The sequence below is a fragment of the Camelus bactrianus genome, chromosome 28 (assembly GCF_048773025.1).
Source record: "Camelus bactrianus isolate YW-2024 breed Bactrian camel chromosome 28, ASM4877302v1, whole genome shotgun sequence".
NCBI lineage: Eukaryota > Metazoa > Chordata > Mammalia > Artiodactyla > Camelidae > Camelus > Camelus bactrianus.
This window is the reverse complement of record NC_133566.1, coordinates 6,067,150-6,086,323: the sequence shown is the minus strand read 5'-3', so window position 1 is coordinate 6,086,323 and position 19,174 is coordinate 6,067,150.

The following is a 19,174-nucleotide window of genomic DNA, read 5'->3' as shown; positions in this document are numbered from 1 at the left end:
TTCACTGTAAAACCGAGTTGGAGCTAGTACCTCCCCATATATATGTATGGAGTGGAGTTTGCAACTGAAGAGAAACTTTGTGTTCCCAACAAGCTAGGTGAAGGACGGCTTTCACACACACTTATCTCTCAGAACTGAGCATGTGGAGTGACTTTCGTTCATCTAGCACAAAAGGAACTGTTTGCAGGAGAAACTTTGGCTCTGGTTTCTCAGTCTTTATCCTAGTGCCGGTTTGAAGTTCCTGCAGTTTTCACTGTAAAACCGAGTTGGAGCTAGTACCTCCCCATATATATGTATGGAGTGGAGTTTGCTACTGAAGAGAAACTTTGTGTTCCCAACAAGCTAGGTGAAGGACGGCTTTCACACACACTTATCTCTCAGAACTGAGCATGTGGAGAGACGTTCGTTCATCTAGCACAAAGGGAACGGGTTGCAGGAGAAACTTTTACTCTGGTTTCTCAGTCTGTTTCCTAGTGCCGGTTTGAAGTTCCTGCAGTTTTCACTGTAAAACCGAGTTGGAGCTAGTACCTCCCCATATATATTTATGGAGTGGAGTTTGCAACTGAAGAGAAACTTTGTGTTCCCAACAAGCTAGATGAAGGACGGCTTTCACACACACTTATCTCTCAGAACTGAGCATGTGGAGAGACTTTCGTTCATCTAGCACAAAGGGAACTGGTTGCAGGGGAAACTTTGGCTCTGGTTTCTCAGTCTTTTTCCTAGTGCCGGTTTGATGTTCCTGCAGTTTTCACTGTAAAACCGAGTTGGAGCTAGTACCTCCCCATATAAATGTATGGAGTGGAGTTTGCAACTGAAGAGAAACTTTGTGTTCCCAACAATCTGGGTGAAGGACGGCTTTCACACACGCTTATCTCTCAGAACTGAGCATGTGGAGAGACGTTCTTTCATCTAGCACAAAGGGAACGGGATGCAGGAGAAACTTTTTCCCTGGTTTCTCAGTCTGTTTCCTAGTGCCGGTTTGAAGTTCTGCAGTTTTCACTGTAAAACCGAGTTGGTGCTAGTACCTCCCCAAATATATGTATGGAGTGGAGTTAGCAACTGGAGAGAAACTTTGTGTTCCCAACAAGCTAAGTGAAGGACGGCTTTTACACACACATATCTCTGAGAACTGAGCATGTGGAGAGACGTTCGTTCATCTAGCACAAAGGGAACGGGTTGCAGGAGAAACATTTACTCTGGTTTCTCAGTCTGTTTCCTAGTGCCGGTTTGAAGTTCCTGCAGTTTTCATTGTAAAACCGGGTTGGAGCTAGTACCTCCCCATATATATGTATGGAGTGGAGTTTGCAACTGAAGAGAAACTTTGTGTTCCCAACAAGCTAGGTGAAGGACGGCTTTCACACACACTTATCTCTCAGAACTGAGCATGTGGAGAGACGTTCGTTCATCTAGCACAAAGGGAACGGGTTGCAGGAGAAACTTTTACTCTGGTTTCTCAGTCTGTTTCCTAGTGCCGGTTTGAAGTTCCTGCAGTTTTCTCTGTAAAACCTAGTTGGAGCTAGTACCTCCCCATATATATGTATGGAGTGGAGTTTGCAACTGAAGAGAAACATTGTGTTCCCAACAAGCTAGGTGAAGGACTGCTTTCACTCACACATATCTCTCAGAACTGAGCATGTGGAGAGACGTTCGTTCATCTAGCACAAAGGGAACGGGTTGCAGGTGAAACTTTTTCCCTGGTTTCTCAGTCTGTTTCCTAGTGCCGGTTTGAAGTTCCTGCAGTTTTCACTGTAAAACCGAGTTGGAGCTAGTACCTCCCCATATATATGTATGGAGTGGAGTTTGCAACTGAAGAGAAACTTTGTGTTCCCAACAAGCTAGGTGAAGGACGGCTTTCACACACACTTATCCCTCAGAACTGAGCATGTGGAGAGACTTTCGTCCATCTAGCAAAAAGGGAACGGGTTGCAGGTGAAACTTTTACTCTGGTTTCTCAGTCTGTTTCCTAGTGCCGGTTTGATGTTTCTGCAGTTTTCACTGTAAAACCGAGTTGGAGCTAGTACCTCCCCATATATATGTATGGAGTTGAGTTTGCAACTGAAGAGAAACTTTGTGTTCCCAACAAGCTGGGTGAAGGACGGCTTTCACACACGCTTATCTCTCAGAACTGAGCATGTGGAGAGACGTTCTTTCATCTAGCACAAAGGGAACGGGTTGCAGGGGAAACTTTTTCCCTGGTTTCTCAGTCTGTTTCCTAGTGCTGGTTTGAAGTTCCTACAGTTTTCACTGTAAAACAGAGTTGGTGCTAGTACCTCCCCATATATATGTATGGAGTGGAGTTTGCAACTGGAGAGAAACTTTGTGTTCCCAACAAGCTAAGTGAAGGACGGCTTTTACACACACTTATCTCTGAGAACTGAGCATGTGGAGAGACGTTCGTTCATCTAGCACAAAGGGAACGGGTTGCAGGAGAAACATTTACTCTGGTTTCTCAGTCTGTTTCCTAGTGCCGGTTTGAAGTTCCTGCAGTTTTCACTGTAAAATCGGGTTGGAGCTATTACCTCCCCATATATATGTATGGAGTGGAGTTTGAAACTGAAGAGAAACTTTGTGTTCCCAACAAGCTAGGTGAAGGACGGCTTTCACACACACTTATCTCTCAGAACTGAGCATGTGGAGAGACGTTCGTTCATCTAGCACAAAGGGAACGGATTGCAGGAGAAACTTTTACTCTGGTTTCTCAGTCTGTTTCCTAGTTCCGATTTGAAGTTCCTGCAGTTTTCACTGTAAAACCGAGTTGGAGCTAGTACCTCCCCATACATATGTATGGAGTGGAGTTTGCAACTGAAGAGAAACTTTGTGTTCCCAACAAGCTAGGTGAAGGACGGCTTTCACACACACATATCTCTCAGAACTGAGCATGTGGAGAGACGTTAGTTCATCTAGCACAAATGGAACGTGTTGCAGGGCAAACTTTTACTCTGGTTTCTCAGTCTGTTTCCTAGTGCCGGTTTGAATTTCCTGCAGTTTTCACTGTAAAACCGAGTTGGAGCTAGTACCTCCCCATATATATGTATGGAGTGGAGTTGGCAACTGAAGAGAATCTTTGTGTTCCCAACAAGCTAGGTGAAGTACGGCTTTCACACACACTTATCTCTCAGAACTGAGCATGTGGAGAGACGTTCGTTCATCTAGCACAAAGGGAACGGGTTGCAGGTGAAACTTTTACTCTGGTTTCTCAGTCTGTTTCCTAGTGCCGGTTTGAAGTTCCTGCAGTTTTCACTGTAAAACCGAGTTGGAGCTTGTACCTCCCCATATATATGTATGGAGTGGAGTTGGAACAGAAGAGAAACTTTGTGTTCCCTACAAGCTAGGTGAAGGACGGCTTTCACACACACTTATCTCTCAGAACTGAGCATGTGGAGAGACGTTCGTTCATCTATCACAAAGGGAACGGGTTGCAGGAGAAACTTTTACTCTGGTTTCTCAGTCTGTTTCCTAGTGCCGGTTTGAAGTTACTCCATTTTTCACTGTAAAACCGAGTTGGAGCTAGTACCTCCCCATATATAAGTATGGAGTGGAGTTGGCAACTGAAGAGAAAATTTGTGTTCCCAACAAGCTAGGTGAAGGACGGCTTTCACACACGCTTATCTCTCAGAACTGAGCATGTGGAGAGACGTTCTTTCATCTAGCACAAAGGGAACGGGTTGCAGGGGAAACTTTTTCCCTGGTTTCTCAGTCTGTTTCCTAGTGCCGGTTTGAAGTTCCTACAGTTTTCACTGTAAAACAGAGTTGGTGCTAGTACCTCCCCATATATATGTATGGAGTGGAGTTTGCAACTGGAGAGAAACTTTGTGTTCCCAACAAGCTAAGTGAAGGACGGCTTTTACACACACTTATCTCTGAGAACTGAGCATGTGGAGAGACGTTCGTTCATCTAGCACAAAGGGAACGGGTTGCAGGAGAAACATTTACTCTGGTTTCTCAGTCTGTTTCCTAGTGCCGGTTTGAAGTTCCTCCATTTTTCACTGTAAAACCGAGTTGGAGCTAGTACCTCCCTATATATAAGTATGGAGTGGAGTTGGCAACTGAAGAGAAAATTTGTGTTCCCAACAAGCTAGGTGAAGGACGGCTTTCACACACACTTATCTCTCAGAACTGAGCATGTGGAGAGACTATCGTTCATCTAGCACAAATGGAACGTGTTGCAGGAGAAACTTTTACTCTGGTTTCTCAGTCTGTTTCCTAGTGCCGGTATGAAGTTCCTGCAGTTTTCACTGTAAAACCGAGTAGGAGCTAGTACCTTCCCATATAGATGTACGGAGTGGAGTTTGCAACTGAAGAGAAACTTTGTGTTCCCAACAAGCTAGGTGAAGTACGGCTTTCACACACACTTATCTCTCAGAACTGAGCATGTGGAGAGACGTTCGTTCATCTAGCACAAAGGGAACGGGTTGCAGGAGAAACTTTTACTCTGGTTTCTCAGTCTGTTTCCTAGTGCCGGTTTGAAGTTCCTGCAGTTTTCACTGTAAAACCGATTTGGAGCTAGTATATCCCCATATATATGTGTGGAGTGGAGTTTGCAACTGAAGAGAAATTTTGTGTTCCCAACAGGCTAGGTGGGGACGGCTTTCACACACAATTATCTCTCAGAACTGAGCATGTGGAGAGACGTTCGTTCATCTAGCACAAAGGGAACGGATTGCAGGAGAAACTTTTACTCTGGTTTCTCAGTCTGTTTCCTAGTGCCGGTTTGAAGTTCCTGCAGTTTTCACTGTAAAACCGAGTTGGAGCTAGTACCTCCCCATATATATGTATGGAGTGGAGTTTGCAACTGAAGAGAAACTTTGTGTTCCCAACAAGCTGGGTGAAGGACGGCTTTCACACACGCTTATCTCTCAGAACTGAGCATGTGGAGAGACGTTCTTTCATCTAGCACAAAGGGAACGGGTTCCAGGGGAAACTTTACTCTGGTTTCTCAATCTGTTTCCTAGTGCCGGTTTGAAGTTCCTGCAGTTTTCACTCTAAAACCGAGTTGGAGCTAGTACCTCCCCATGTATATGTATGGAGTGGAGTTTGCAACTGAAGAGAAACTTTGTGTTCCCAACAAGCTAGGTGAAGGACGGCTTTCACACACACTTATCTCTCAGAACAGAGCATGTGGAGAGACGTTCGTTCATCTAGCACAAAGGGAACGGGTTGCAGGAGAAACTTTTACTCTGGTTTCTCAGTCTGTTTCCTAGTGCCGGTTTGAATTTCCTGCAGTTTTCACTGTAAAATCGAGTTGGAGATACTACCTCCCCATATATATGTATGGAGTGGAGTTTGCAAGTGAAGAGAAACTTTGTGTTCCCAACAAGCTAGGTGAAGGACGGCTTTCACACACACTTATCACTCAGAATTGAGCATGTGGAGAGACGTTCGTTCATCTAGCACAAAGGGAACGGGTTGCAGGAGAAACTTTTACTCTGTTTTCTCAGTCTTTTTCCTATTGCCGGTTTGAAGTTCCTGCAGTTTTCACTGTAAAACCGAGTTGGAGATAGTACCTCCCCATATATATGTATGGAGTGGAGTTTGCAACTGAAGAGAAACTTTGTGTTCCCAACAAGCTTGTTGAAGGACGGATTTCACACACACTTATCTCTCAGAACTGAGCATGTGGAGAGACGTTCGTTCATCTAGCACAAAGGGAACGGGTTGTAGGGGAAACTATTACTCTGGTTTCTCAGTCTGTTTCCTAGTGCCAGTTTGAAGTTCCTGCAGTTTTCTGTGTAAAACCGTGTTGGAGATAGTACCTCCCCATATATATGAATGGAGTGGAGTTTGCAACTGAAGAGAAACTTTGTGTTCCCAACAAGCTAGGTGAAGGACGGCTTTCACACACACTTATCTCTCAGAACTGAGCATGTGGAGAGACGTTCGTTGATCTAGCACAAAGGGAATGGGTTGCAGGAGAAACATTTACTCTGGATTCTCAGTCTGTTTCCTAGTGCCGATTTGAAGTTCCTGCAGATTTCAGTGTAAAACAGAGTTGGAGCTATTACCTCCCCATATATATGTAAGGATTGGAGTTGGCAACTGTAAAGAAACTTTGTGTTCCCAACAAGCTAGGTGAAGGACGGCTTTCACACACACTTATCTCTCTGAACTGAGCCTGTGGAGAGACGTTCGTTCATCTAGCACAAAGGGAACGGGTTGCAGGTGAAACTTTTACTCTGGTTTCTCAGTCTGATTCCTAGTGCCTGTTTTAATTTCCTGCATTTTTCACTGTAAAATCGAGTTGGAGCTAGTACCTCCCCATATATATGTATGCAGTGGAGTTGGCAACTGAAGAGAAACTTTGTGTTCCCAACAAGTTAGGTGAAGGACGGCTTTCACACACATGTATCTCTCTGAACTGAGCATGTGGAGAGACGTTCGTTCATCTAGCACGAAGGGAACGGGTTGCAGGAGAAACTTTTACTCTGGTTTCTCAGTCTGTTTCCTAGTCCCGGTTTGAATTTCCTGCAGTTTTCAGTGTAAAACCGAGTAGGAGCTATAGCCTCCCCATATATATGTATGGAGTGGAGTTTGCAACTGAAGAGAAATTTGAGTTCCCAACAAGCTTGGTGAAGTATGGTTTTCACACACACTTATCTCTCAGAACTGAGCATGTGGAGAGACGTTCGTTCATCTAGCACAAAGGGAACGGGTTGCAGGTGAAACTTTTACTCTGGTTTCTCAGTCTGATTCCTAGTGCCTGTTTGAATTTCCTGCATTTTTCACTGTAAAATCGAGTTGGAGCTAGTACCTCCCCATATATATGTATGCAGTGGAGTTGGCAACTGAAGAGAAACTTTGTGTTCCCAACAAGTTAGGTGAAGGACGGCTTTCACACACATGTATCTCTCTGAACTGAGCATGTGGAGAGACGTTCGTTCATCTAGCACGAAGGGAACGGGTTGCAGGAGAAACTTTTACTCTGGTTTCTCAGTCTGTTTCCTAGTGCCGGTTTGAAGTTCCTGCAGTTTTCTCTGTAAAACCGAGTTGGAGGTAGTACCTACCCATATATATGTATGGAGTGGAGTTTGCAACTGAAGAGAATCTTTGTGTTCCCAACAAGCTAGGTGAAGGACGGCTTTCACACACACTTATCTCTCAGAACTGAGCATGTGGAGAGACGTTCGTTCATCTAGCACAAAGTGAACGGGTTGCAGGTGAATCTTTTACTCTGGTTTCTCAGTCTGTTTCCTAGTGCCGGTTTGAAGTTCCTGCAGTTTTCACTGTAAAACCGAGTTGGAGCTAGTACCTCCCCATATATATGTATGGAGTGGAGTTTGCAACTGAAGAGAAACTTTGTGTTCCCAACAAGCTAGGTGAAGGACGGCTTTCACAAACACTTATCTCTCAGAACTGAGCATGTGGATAGACTTTCGTTCATCTAGCACAAAAGGAACTGGTTGCAGGAGAAACTTTGGCTCTGGTTTCTCAGTCTTTATCCTAGTGCCGGTTTGAAGTTCCTGCAGTTTTCACTGTAAAACCGAGTTGGAGCTAGTACCTCCCCATATATATGTATGGACTGGAGTTTGCAACTGAAGAGAAACTTTGTGTTCCCAACAAGCTAGGTGAAGGACGGCTTTCATACACACTTATCTCTCAGAACTGAGCATGTGGAGAGACGTTCGTTCATCTAGCACAAAGGGAATGGGTTGCAGGAGAAACTTTTACTCTTGTTTCTCAGTCTGTTTCCTAGTGCCGGTTTGAAGTTCCTGCAGTTTTCACTGTAAAACCGAGTTGGATCTAGTACCTCCCCATATATATGTATGGAGTGGAGTTTGCAACTGAAGAGAAACTTTGTGTTCCCAACAAGCTAGGTGAAGGACGGCTTTCACAAACACTTATCTCTCAGAAGTGAGCATGTGGATAGACTTTCGTTCATCTAGCACAAAAGGAACTGGTTGAAGGAGAAACTTTGGCTCTGGTTTCTCAGTCTTTATCCTAGTGCCGGTTTGAAGTTCCTGCAGTTTTCACTGTAAAACCGAGTTGGAGCTAGTACCTCCCCATATATATGTATGGAGTGGAGTTTGCAACTGAAGAGAAACTTTGTGTTCCCAACAAGCTAGGTGAAGGACGGCTTTCATACACACTTATCTCTCAGAACTGAGCATGTGGAGAGACGTTCGTTCATCTAGCACAAAGGGAATGGGTTGCAGGAGAAACTTTTACTCTTGTTTCTCAGTGTGTTTCCTAGTGCCGGTTTGAAGTTCCTGCAGTTTTCACTGTAAAACCGAGTTGGAGCTAGTACCTCCCTTATATATGTATGGAGTGGAGTTTGCAACTGAAGAGAAACTTTGTGTTCCCAACAAGCTATGAGAAGGACGGCTTTCACACACACTTATCTCTCAGAACTGAGCATGTGGAGAGACGTTCGTTCATCTAGCACAAAGGGAACGGGTTGCAGGAGAAAGTTTTACTTTGGTTTCTCAGTCTGTTTCCTAGTGCCGGTTTGAAGTTCCTGCATTTTTCACTGTAAAACCGAGTTGGAGCTAGTACCTCCCCATATATATGTATGGAGTGGAGTTTGCAACTGAAGAGAAACTTAGTGTTCCCAAAAAGATAGGTGAAGGACGGCTTTCACACACACTTATCTCTCAGAACTGAGCATGTGGAGAGACGTTCGTTCATCCAGCACAAAGGGAACGGGTTGCAGGAGAAATTTTTACTCTGATTTCTCAGTCTGTTTCCTAGTGCCGGTATGAAGTTCCTGCAGTTTTCACTGTAAAACCAAGTTGGAACTAGTACCTCCCCATATATATGTATGGAGTGGAGTTTGCAAGTGAAGAGAATCTTTGTGTTCCCAACAAGCTAGGTGAAGGACGGCTTTCACACACAATTATCTCTCAGAACTGAGCATGTGGAGAACGTTCGTTCATCTAGCACAAAGGGAACGGTTGTAGGAGAATCTTTTACTCTGGTTTCTCAGTCTGTTTCCTTGTGCCGGTTTGAAGTTCCTGCAGTTTTCACTGTAAAACTGAGTTGGAGCTAGTACCTCCCCATATATATGTATGGAGAGGAGTTGGCAACTGAAGAGAAACTTTGTGTTCCCAACAAGCTAGGTGAAGGACGGCTTTCACACACACTTATCTCTCAGAACTGAGCATGTGGAGAGACGTTCGTTCATCTAGCACAAAGCGAACGGGTTGCAGGAGAAACTTTTCCTCTGGTTTCTCAGTCTTTTTCCTAGTGCCGGTTTGAAGTTCCTGCATTTTTCACTGTAAAAAAGTGTTGGAGCTAGTACCTGCCCATATATATGTATGGAGTGGAGTTTGCAACTGAAGAGAAACTTTGTGTTCCCAACAAGCTTGGTGAAGGACGGCTTTCACACACAATTATCTCTCAGAACTGAGCATGTGGAGAGACGTTCGTTCATCTAGCACAAAGGGAACGGGTTGTAGGAGAAACTATTACTCTGGTTTCTCAGTCTGTTTCGTAGTGCCGGTTTGAATTTCCTGCAGTTTTCTGTGTAAAACCGAGTTGGAGCTAGTACCTCCCCATATATATGTATGGAGTGGAGTTTGCAACTGAAGAGAAACTTTGTGTTCCCAACAAGCTAGGTGAAGGACGGCTTCCACACACACTTATCTCTCAGAACTGAGCATGTGGAGAGACGTTCGTTCATCTAGCACAAAGGGAACAGGTTGCAGGGGAAACTTTACTCTGGTTTCTCAATCTGTTTCCTAGTGCCGGTTTGAAGTTCCTGCAGTTTTCACTCTAAAACCGAGTTGGAGCTAGTACCTCCCCATGTATATGTATGGAGTGGAGTTTGCAACTGAAGGGAAACTTTGTGTTCCCAACAAGCTAGGTGAAGGACGGCTTTCACACACACTTATCTCTCAGAACTGAGCATTTGGAGAGACGTTCGTTCATCCAGCACAAAGGGAACGGGTTGCAGGAGAAAATTTTACTCTGGTTTCTCAGTCTGTTTCCTAGTGCCGGTTTGAAGTTCCTGCAGTTTTCACTGTAAAATCGAGTTGGAGATTGTACCTCCCCATATATATGTATGGAGTGGAGTTGGCAACTGAAGAGAAACTTTGTGTTCCCAACAAGCTAGGTGAAGGTCGGCTTCCACACACACTTATCTCTCAGAACTGAGCATGTGGAGAGACGTTCGTTCATCTAGGACAAAGGGAACGGGTTGCAGGAGAAACTTTTACTCTGGTTTATCATTCTGTTTCCTAGTGCCGGTTTGAAGTTCCTGCAGTTTTCACTGTAAAATCGAGTTGGAGCTAGTAACTCCCAATATATATGTATGGAGTGGAGTTTGCAAGTGAAGAGAAACTTTGTGTTCCCAACAAGCTTGGTGAAGGACGGCTTTCACACACACTTATCACTCAGAATTGAGCATGTGGAGAGACTTTCGTTCATCTAGCACAAAGGGAACGGGTTGCAGGAGAAACTTTTACTCTGGTTTCTCAGTCTTTTTCCTAGTGCCGGTTTGAAGTTCCTGCAGTTTTCACTGTAAAACCGAGTTGGAGCTAGTACCTCCCCATATATATGTATGGAGTGGAGTTTGCAACTGAAGAGAAACTTTGTGTTCCCAACAAGCTTGGTGAAGGACGGCTTTCACACACACTTATCTCTCAGAACTGAGCATGTGGAGAGACGTTCGTTCATCTAGCACAAAGGGAACGGGTTGTAAGGGAAACTATTACTCTGGTTTCTCAGTCTGTTTCCTAGTGCCGGTTTGAAGTTCCTGCAGTTTTCTGTGTAAAACCGTGTTGGAGCTAGTACCTCCCCATATATATGAATGGAGTGGAGTTTGCAACTGAAGAGAAACTTTGTGTTCCCAACAAGCTAGGTGAAGGACGGCTTTCACACACACTTATCACTCAGAATTGAGCATGTGGAGAGACGTTCGTTGATGTAGCACAAAGGGAACGGGTTGCAGGTGAAACATTTACTCTGGATTCTCAGTCTGTTTCCTAGTGCCGATTTGAAGTTCCTGCAGATTTCAGTGTAAAACAGAGTTGGAGCTAGTACCTCCCCATATATATGTAAGGATTGGAGTTTGCAACTGAAAAGAAACTTTGTGTTCCCAACAAGCTAGGTGAAGGACGGCTTTCACACACACTTATCTCTCTGAACTGAGCCTGTGGAGAGACGTTCGTTCATCTAGCAAAAAGGGAACGGGTTGCAGGAGAAACTTTTACTCTGGTGTCTCAGTCTGATTCCTAGTGCCTGTTTGAATTTCCTGAATTTTTCACTGTAAAATCGAGTTGGGGCTAGTACCTCCCCATATATATGTATGCAGTGGAGTTGGCAACTGAAGAGAAACTATGTGTTCCCAACAAGCTAGGTGAAGGACGGCTTTCACACACACTTATCTCTCAGAACTGAGCATGTGGAGAGATGTTCGTTCATCTAGCACAAAGGGAACGGGTTGCAGGAGAAACTTTTGCTCTGGTATCTCAGTATTTTTCCTAGTGCCGTGTTGAAGTTCCTGCAGTTTTCACTGTAAAACCGAGTTGGAGCTAGTACCTCCCCATATATATGTATGGAGTGGAGTTTGCTACTGAAGAGAAACTTTGTGTTCCCAACAAGCTAGGTGAAGCACGGCTTTCACACACACTTATCTCTCAGAACTGAGCATGTGGAGAGACGTTCGTTGATGTAGCACAAAGGGAATGGGTTGCAGGAGAAACATTTACTCTGGATTCTCAGTCTGTTTCCTAGTGCCGATTTGAAGTTCCTGCAGATTTCAGTGTAAAACAGAGTTGGAGCTAGTACCTCCCCATATATATGTAAGGATTGGAGTTTGCAAGTGAAGAGAAACTTTGTGTTCCCAACAAGCTAGGTGAAGGACGGCTTTCACACACACTTATCTCTCTGAACTGAGCCTGTGGAGAGACGTTCGTTCATCTAGCAAAAAGGGAACGGGTTGCAGGGGAAACTTTTACTCTGGTTTCTCAGTCTGATTCCTAGTGCCTGTTTGAATTTCCTGAATTTTTCACTGTAAAATCGAGTTGGGGCTAGTACCTCCCCATATATATGTATGCAGTGGAGTTGGCAACTGAAGAGAAACTATGTGTTCCCAACAAGCTAGGTGAAGGACGGCTTTCACACACACTTATCTCTCAGAACTGAGCATGTGGAGAGATGTTCGTTCATCTAGCACAAAGGGAACGGGTTGCAGGAGAAACTTTTGCTCTGGTATCTCAGTATTTTTCCTAGTGCCGTGTTGAAGTTCCTGCAGTTTTCACTGTAAAACCGAGTTGGAGCTAGTACCTCCCCATATATATGTATGGAGTGGAGTTTGCAACTGAAGAGAAACTTTGTGTTCCCAACAAGCTAGGTGAAGGACGGCTTTCACACACACTTATCTCTCAGAACTGAGCATGTGGAGAGACGTTCGTTGATGTAGCACAAAGGGAATGGGTTGCAGGAGAAACATTTACTCTGGATTCTCAGTCTGTTTCCTAGTGCCGATTTGAAGTTCCTGCAAATTTCAGTGTAAAACAGAGTTGGAGATAGTACCTCCCCATATATATGTAAGGATTGGAGTTGGCAACTGAAAGGAAACTTTGTGTTCCCAACAAGCTAGGTGAAGGACGGCTTTCACACACACTTATCTCTCTGAACTGAGCCTGTGGAGAGACGTTCGTTCATCTAGCAAAAAGGGAACGGCTTGCAGGAGAAACTTTTACTCTGGTTTCACAGTCTGATTCCTAGTGCCTGTTTGAATTTCCTGCATTTTTCACTGTAAAATCGAGTTGGGGCTAGTACCTCCCCATATATATGTATGCAGTGGAGTTGGCAACTGAAGAGAAACTATGTGTTCCCAACAAGCTAGGTGAAGGACGGCTTTCACACACACTTATCTCTCAGAACTGAGCATGTTGAGAGATGTTCATTCATCTAGCACAAAGGGAATGGGTTGCAGGAGAAACTTTTGCTCTGGTATCTCAGTCTTTTTCCTAGTGCCGTGTTGAAGTTCCTGCAGTTTTCACTGTAAAACCGAGTTGGAGCTAGTACCTCCCCATATATATGTATGGAGTGGAGTTTGCAACTGAAGAGAAACTTTGTGTTCCCAACAAGCTAGGTGAAGTACGGCTTTCACACACACTTATCACTCAGAATTGAGCATGTGGAGAGACGTTCGTTCATCTAGCACAAAGGGAACGGGTTGCAGGAGAAACTTTTACTCTGGTTTCTCAGTCTGTTTCCTTGTGCCGGTTTGAAGTTCCTGCAGTTTTCACTGTAAAACCGAGTTGGAGTTAGTACCTCCCCATGTATATGTATGGAGTGGAGTTTGCAACTGAAGAGAAACTTTGTGTTCCCAACAAGCTAGGTGAAGGACGGCTTTCACACACACTTATCCCTCAGAACTGAGCATGTGGAGAGACGTTCATTCATCTAGCACAAAGGGAAGGGGTTGCAGGAGAAACTTTTACTCTGGTTTCTCAGTCTGTTTCCTAGTGCCTGTTTGAAGTTCCTGCAAATTTCAGTGTAAAACAAGGTTGGAGCTAGTACCTCCCCATATATATGTAAGGATTGGAGTTGGCAACTGAAAAGAAACTTTGTGTTCCCAACAAGCTATGTGAAGGACGGCTTTCACGCACACTTATCTCTCTGAACTGAGCCTGTGGAGAGACGTTCGTTCATCTAGCAAAAAGGGAACGGCTTGCAGGAGAAACTTTTACTCTGGTTTCACAGTCTGATTCCTAGTGCCTGTTTGAATTTCCTGCATTTTTCACTGTAAAATCGAGTTGGGGCTAGTACCTCCCCATATATATGTATGCAGTGGAGTTGGCAACTGAAGAGAAACTATGTGTTCCCAACAAGCTAGGTGAAGGACGGCTTTCACACACACTTATCTCTCAGAACTGAGCATGTGGAGAGATGTTCGTTCATCTAGCACAAAGGGAATGGGTTGCAGGAGAAACTTTTGCTCTGGTATCTCAGTCTTTTTCCTAGTGCCGTGTTGAAGTTCCTGCAGTTTTCACTGTAAAACCGAGTTGGAGCTTGTACCTCCCCATATATATGTATGGAGTGGAGTTGGGAAATGAAGAGAAACTTTGTGTTCCCAACAAGCTAGGTGAAGGACGGCTTTCACACACACTTATCTCTCTGAACTGAGCCTGTGGAGAGACGTTCGTTCATCTAGCACAAAGGGAACGGGTTGCAGGAGAAACTTTTACTCTGGTTTCTCAGTCTGTTTCTTAGTGCCTTTTTGAAGTTCCTGCAGTTTTCACTGTAAAACCGAGTTGGAGCTAGTACCTCCCCATTTATATGTATGCAGTGGAGTTTGCAACTGAAGAGAAACATTGTGTTCCCAACAAGCTACGTGAAGGACGGCTTTCACACACACTTATCTCTCAGAAATGAGCATGTGGAGAGACGTTCATTCATCTAGCACAAAGGGAACGGGTTGCAGGTGAAACTTTTACTCTGGTTTCTCAGTCTGTTTCCTAGGGCCAGTGTGAAGTTCCTGCAGTTTTCACTGTAAAACCGAGTTGGAGCTAGTACCTCCCATATATATGTATGGAGTGGAGTTGGGAACTGAAGAGAAGCTTTTTGTTCCAAACAAGCTAGGTGAAGGACGGCTTTCACACACACTTATCTCTCTGAACTGAGCCTGTGGAGAGACCTTCGTTCATCTAGCACAAATGGAACGGGTTGCAGGAGAAATTTTTACTCTGGATTCTCAGTCTGATTCCTAGTGCCTGTTTGAATTTCCTGCAGTTTTCACTGTAAAATCGAGTTGGAGCTAGTACCTCCCCATATATATGTATGGAGTGGAGTTTGCAACTGAAGAGAAACTTTGTGTTCCCAACAAGCTACGTGAAGTACGGCTTTCACACACACTTATCTCTCAGAACTGAGCATGTGGATAGACGTTCGTTCATTTAGCACAAAGGGAACGTGTTGCAGGAGAAACTTTTTCTCTGGTTTCTCAGTCTGTTTCCTAGTGCCGGTTTGAAGTTCTGCAGTTTTCACTGTAAAACCGAGTTGGAGCTAGTACCTCCCCATATATATGTATGGAGTGGAGTTTGCAACTGAAGAGAAACTTTGTGTTCCCAACAAGCTAGGTGAAGGACGGCTTTCACACACACTTATCTCTCAGAACGGAGCATGTGAAGAGACGTTCGTTCATCTAGCACAAAGGGAACGTGTTGCAGGTGAAAATATTACTCTGGATTCTCAGTCTGATTCCTAGTGCCGGTTTTTAATTTCCTGCAGTTTTCACTGTAAAATCGAGTTGGAGCTAGTACCTCCCCTTATATGTGTATGGATTGGAGTTTGCAACTGAAGGGAAACTTTGTGTTCCCAACAAGCTAGGTGAAGGACGGCTTTCACACACACTTATCTCTCAGAACAGAGCATGTGGAGATACGTTCGTTCATCTAGCACAAAGGGAACGGGTTGCAGGAGAAACATTTACTCTGGCTTCTCAGTCTGTTTCCTAGTGCCGGTTTGAAGTTCCTGCAGTTTTCACTGTAAAACTGAGTTGGAGCTAGTACCCCCCCATGTATATGTATGCATTGGAGTTTGCAACTGAAGAGAAACTTTGTGTTCCCAACAAGCTAGGTGAAGGAAGGCATTCACACACACTTATCTCTCAGAACAGAGCATGTGGAGAGACGTTCATTCATCTAGCACAAAGGGAACGGGTTGCAGGAGAAACTTTTACTCTGGTTTCTCAGTCTGTTTCCTAGGGCCGTTTTGAATTTCCTGCCATTTTCACGGTAAAACCGAGTTGGAGCTAGTACCTCCCCATATATATGTATGGAGTGGAGTTGGGAACTGAAGACAAACTTTGGGTTCCCAACAAGCTAGGTGAAGGACGGCTTTCAGACACACTTAATCTCTGAACTGAGCCTGTGGAGAGACCTTCGTTCATCTAGCACAAAGGGAAAGGGTTGCAGGAGAAATTTTTACTCTGGTTTCTCAGTCTGATTCCTAGAGCCTGTTTGAATTTCCTGCAGTTTTCACTGTAAAACCGAGTTGGAGCTAGAACCTTTCCATATATATGTATGGAGTGGAGTTTGCAACTGAAGAGAAACTTTGTGTTCCCAACAAGCTAGGTGAAGGACGGCTTTCACACACATTTATCTCTCAGAACTGAGCATGTGAAGAGACGTTCGTTCATCTAGCACAAAGGGAACGGGTTGCAGGTGAAACATTTACTCTGGTTTCTCAGTCTTTTTCCTAGTGCCGTTTTGAATTTCCTGCAGTTTTCAATGTAAAATCGAGTTGGAGCTAATACCTCCCCTTATATGTGTATGGAGTGGAGTTTGCAACTGAAGAGAACTTTGTGTTCCCAACAAGCTAGGTGAAGGACGGCTTTCACACACACTTATCTCTCAGAACTGAGCATTTGGAGAGACGTTCTTTCATCTAGCACAAAGGGAACGGTTTGCAGGAGAAACTTTTACTCTGGTTCTCAGTCCATTTCCTAGTGCCGGTTTGAAGTTCCTGCAGTTTTCACTGTAAAACCGAGTTGGAGCTAGTACCTCCCCATATATATGTATGGAGTGGAGTTTGCAACTGAAGAGAAACTTTGTGTTCCCAACAAGCTAGGTGAAGGACGGCTTTCACACACACTTATTTCTCAGAACTGAGCATGTGGAGAGACGTTCGTTCATCTAGCACAAAGGGAACGGGTTGCAGGGGATACATTTACTCTGGTTTCTCAGTGTGTTTCCTAGTGCCGGTTGGAAGTTCCTGCAGTTTTCACTGTAAAACAGAGTTGGAGCTAGTACCTCCCCATATATATGTATGGAGTGGAGTTTGCAACTGAAGAGAAACTTTGTGTTCCCAACAAGCTAGGTGAAGGACGGCTTTCACACACACTTATCTCTCAGAACTGAGCATGTGGAGAGACGTTCGTTCATCTAGCACAAAGGGAACGGGTTGCAGGAGAAACATTTACTCTGGTTTCTCAGTCTGATTCCTAGTGCCAGTTTGAAGTTCCTGCAGTTTTCACTGTAAAACCGAGTTGGAGCTAGTACCCCCCCAATGTATATGTATGCATTGGAGTTTGCAACTGAAGAGAAACTTTGTGTTCCCAACAAGCTAGGTGAAGGACGGCTTTCACACACACTTATCTCTCAGAACAGAGCATGTTTTAGAGACGTTCGTTCATCTAGCACAAAGGGAACGGGTTGCAGGAGAAACTTTACTCTGGTTTCTCAGTCTGTTTCCTAGGGCCGTTTTGAATTTCCTACAATTTTCACGGTAAAACCGAGTTGGAGCTAGTACCTCCCCATATATATGTATGGAGTGGAGTTGGGAACTGAAGAGAAACTTTGGGTTCCCAACAAGCTAGGTGAAGGACGGCTTTCAGACACACTTATCTCTCTGAACTGAACCTGTGGAGAGACCTTCGTTCATCTAGCACAATGGGAACGGGTTGCAGGAGAAATTTTTACTCTGGTTTCTCAGTCTGATTCCTAGTGCCTGTTTGAATTTCCTGCAGTTTTCACTGTAAAACCGAGTTGGAGCTAGTACTTCTCCATATATATGTATGGAGTGGAGTTTGCAACTGAAGAGAAACTTTGTGTTCCCAACAAGCTAGGTGAAGGACGGCTTTCACACACAATTATCTCTCAGAACTGAGCATGTGGAGAGACGTTCGTTCATCTAGCACAAAGGGAACGGGTTGCAGGAGAAACATTTACTCTGGTTTCTCAGTCTGTTTCCTTGTGCCGGTTTGAATTTCCTGCAGTTTTCACTGTAAAATCGAGTTGGAGCTAGTACCTCCCCTTATATGTGTATGGAGTGGAGTTTGCAACTGAAGAGAAACTTTGTGTTCCCAACATGCTAGGTGAAGGACGGCTTTCACACACACTTATCTCTCAGATCTGAGCATGTGGAGAGACGTTCTTTCATCTAGCACAAAGGGAACGGGTTGCAGGAGAATCTTTGACTCTGGTTCTCAGTACGTTTCCTAGTGCCGGTTTGAAGTTCCTGCAGTTTTCACTGTAAAACCGAGTTGGAGCTAGTACCCCCCCATATATATGTATGGAGTGGAGTTTGCAACTGAAGAGAAACTTTGTGTTCCCAACAAGCTAGGTGAAGGATGGCTTTCACACACACTTATTTCTCAGAACTGAGCATGCGGAGACACGTTCGTTCATCTAGCACAAAGGGAACGGTTTGCAGGAGAAACTTTTACTCTGGTTTCTCAGTGTGTTTCCTAGTGGCGGTTGGAAGTTCCTGCAGTTTTCACTGTAAAACCGAGTTGGAGCTAGTACCTCCCCATATATATGTATGGAGTGGAGTTTGCAACTGAAGAGAAACTTTGTGTTCCCAACAAGCTAGGTGAAGGACGGCTTTAACACACACTTATCCCTCAGAACTGAGCATGTGGAGAGACGTTCGTTCATCTAGCACAAAGGGAACGGTTTGCAGGAGAAACTTTTCCTCTGGTATCTCAGTCTTTTTCCTAGTGCCGGTTTGAAGTTCCTGCAGTTTTCACTGTAAAACCGAATTGGAGCTAGTACCTGCCCATATATATTTATGGAGTGGTGTTTACAACTGAAGAGAACTTTGTGTTCCCAACAAGCTTGGTGAAGGACGGCTTTCACACACACTTATCTCTAGAACTGACCATGTGGAGAGACGTTCGTTCATCTAGCACAAAGGGAACGGGTTGTATGAGAAACTATTACTCTGGTTTCTCAGTCTGTTTCGTAGTGCCGGTTTGAAGTTCCTGCAGTTTTCACTCTAAAACCGAGTTGGAGCTAGTACCTCCCCATGTATATGTATGGAGTGGAGTTTGCAACTGAAGAGTAACTTTGTGTTCCCAACAAGCTAGGTGAAGGACGGCTTTCACACACACTTATCTCTCAGAACTGAGCATGTGGAGAGACGTTCGTTCATCTAGCACAAAGGGAACGGGTTGCAGGAGAAACTTTACTCTGGTTTCTCAGTCTGTTTCCTAGGGCCGTTTTGAATTTCCTACAATTTTCACGGTAAAACCGAGTTGGAGCTAGTACCTCCCCATATATATGTATGGAGTGGAGTTGGGAACTGAAGAGAAACTTTGGGTTCCCAACAAGCTAGGTGAAGGACGGCTTTCAGACACACTTATCTCTCTGAACTGAACCTGTGGAGAGACCTTCGTTCATCTAGCACAAAGGGAACGGGTTGCAGGAGAAATTTTTACTCTGGTTTCTCAGTCTGATTCCTAGTGCCTGTTTGAATTTCCTGCAGTTTTCACTGTAAAACCGAG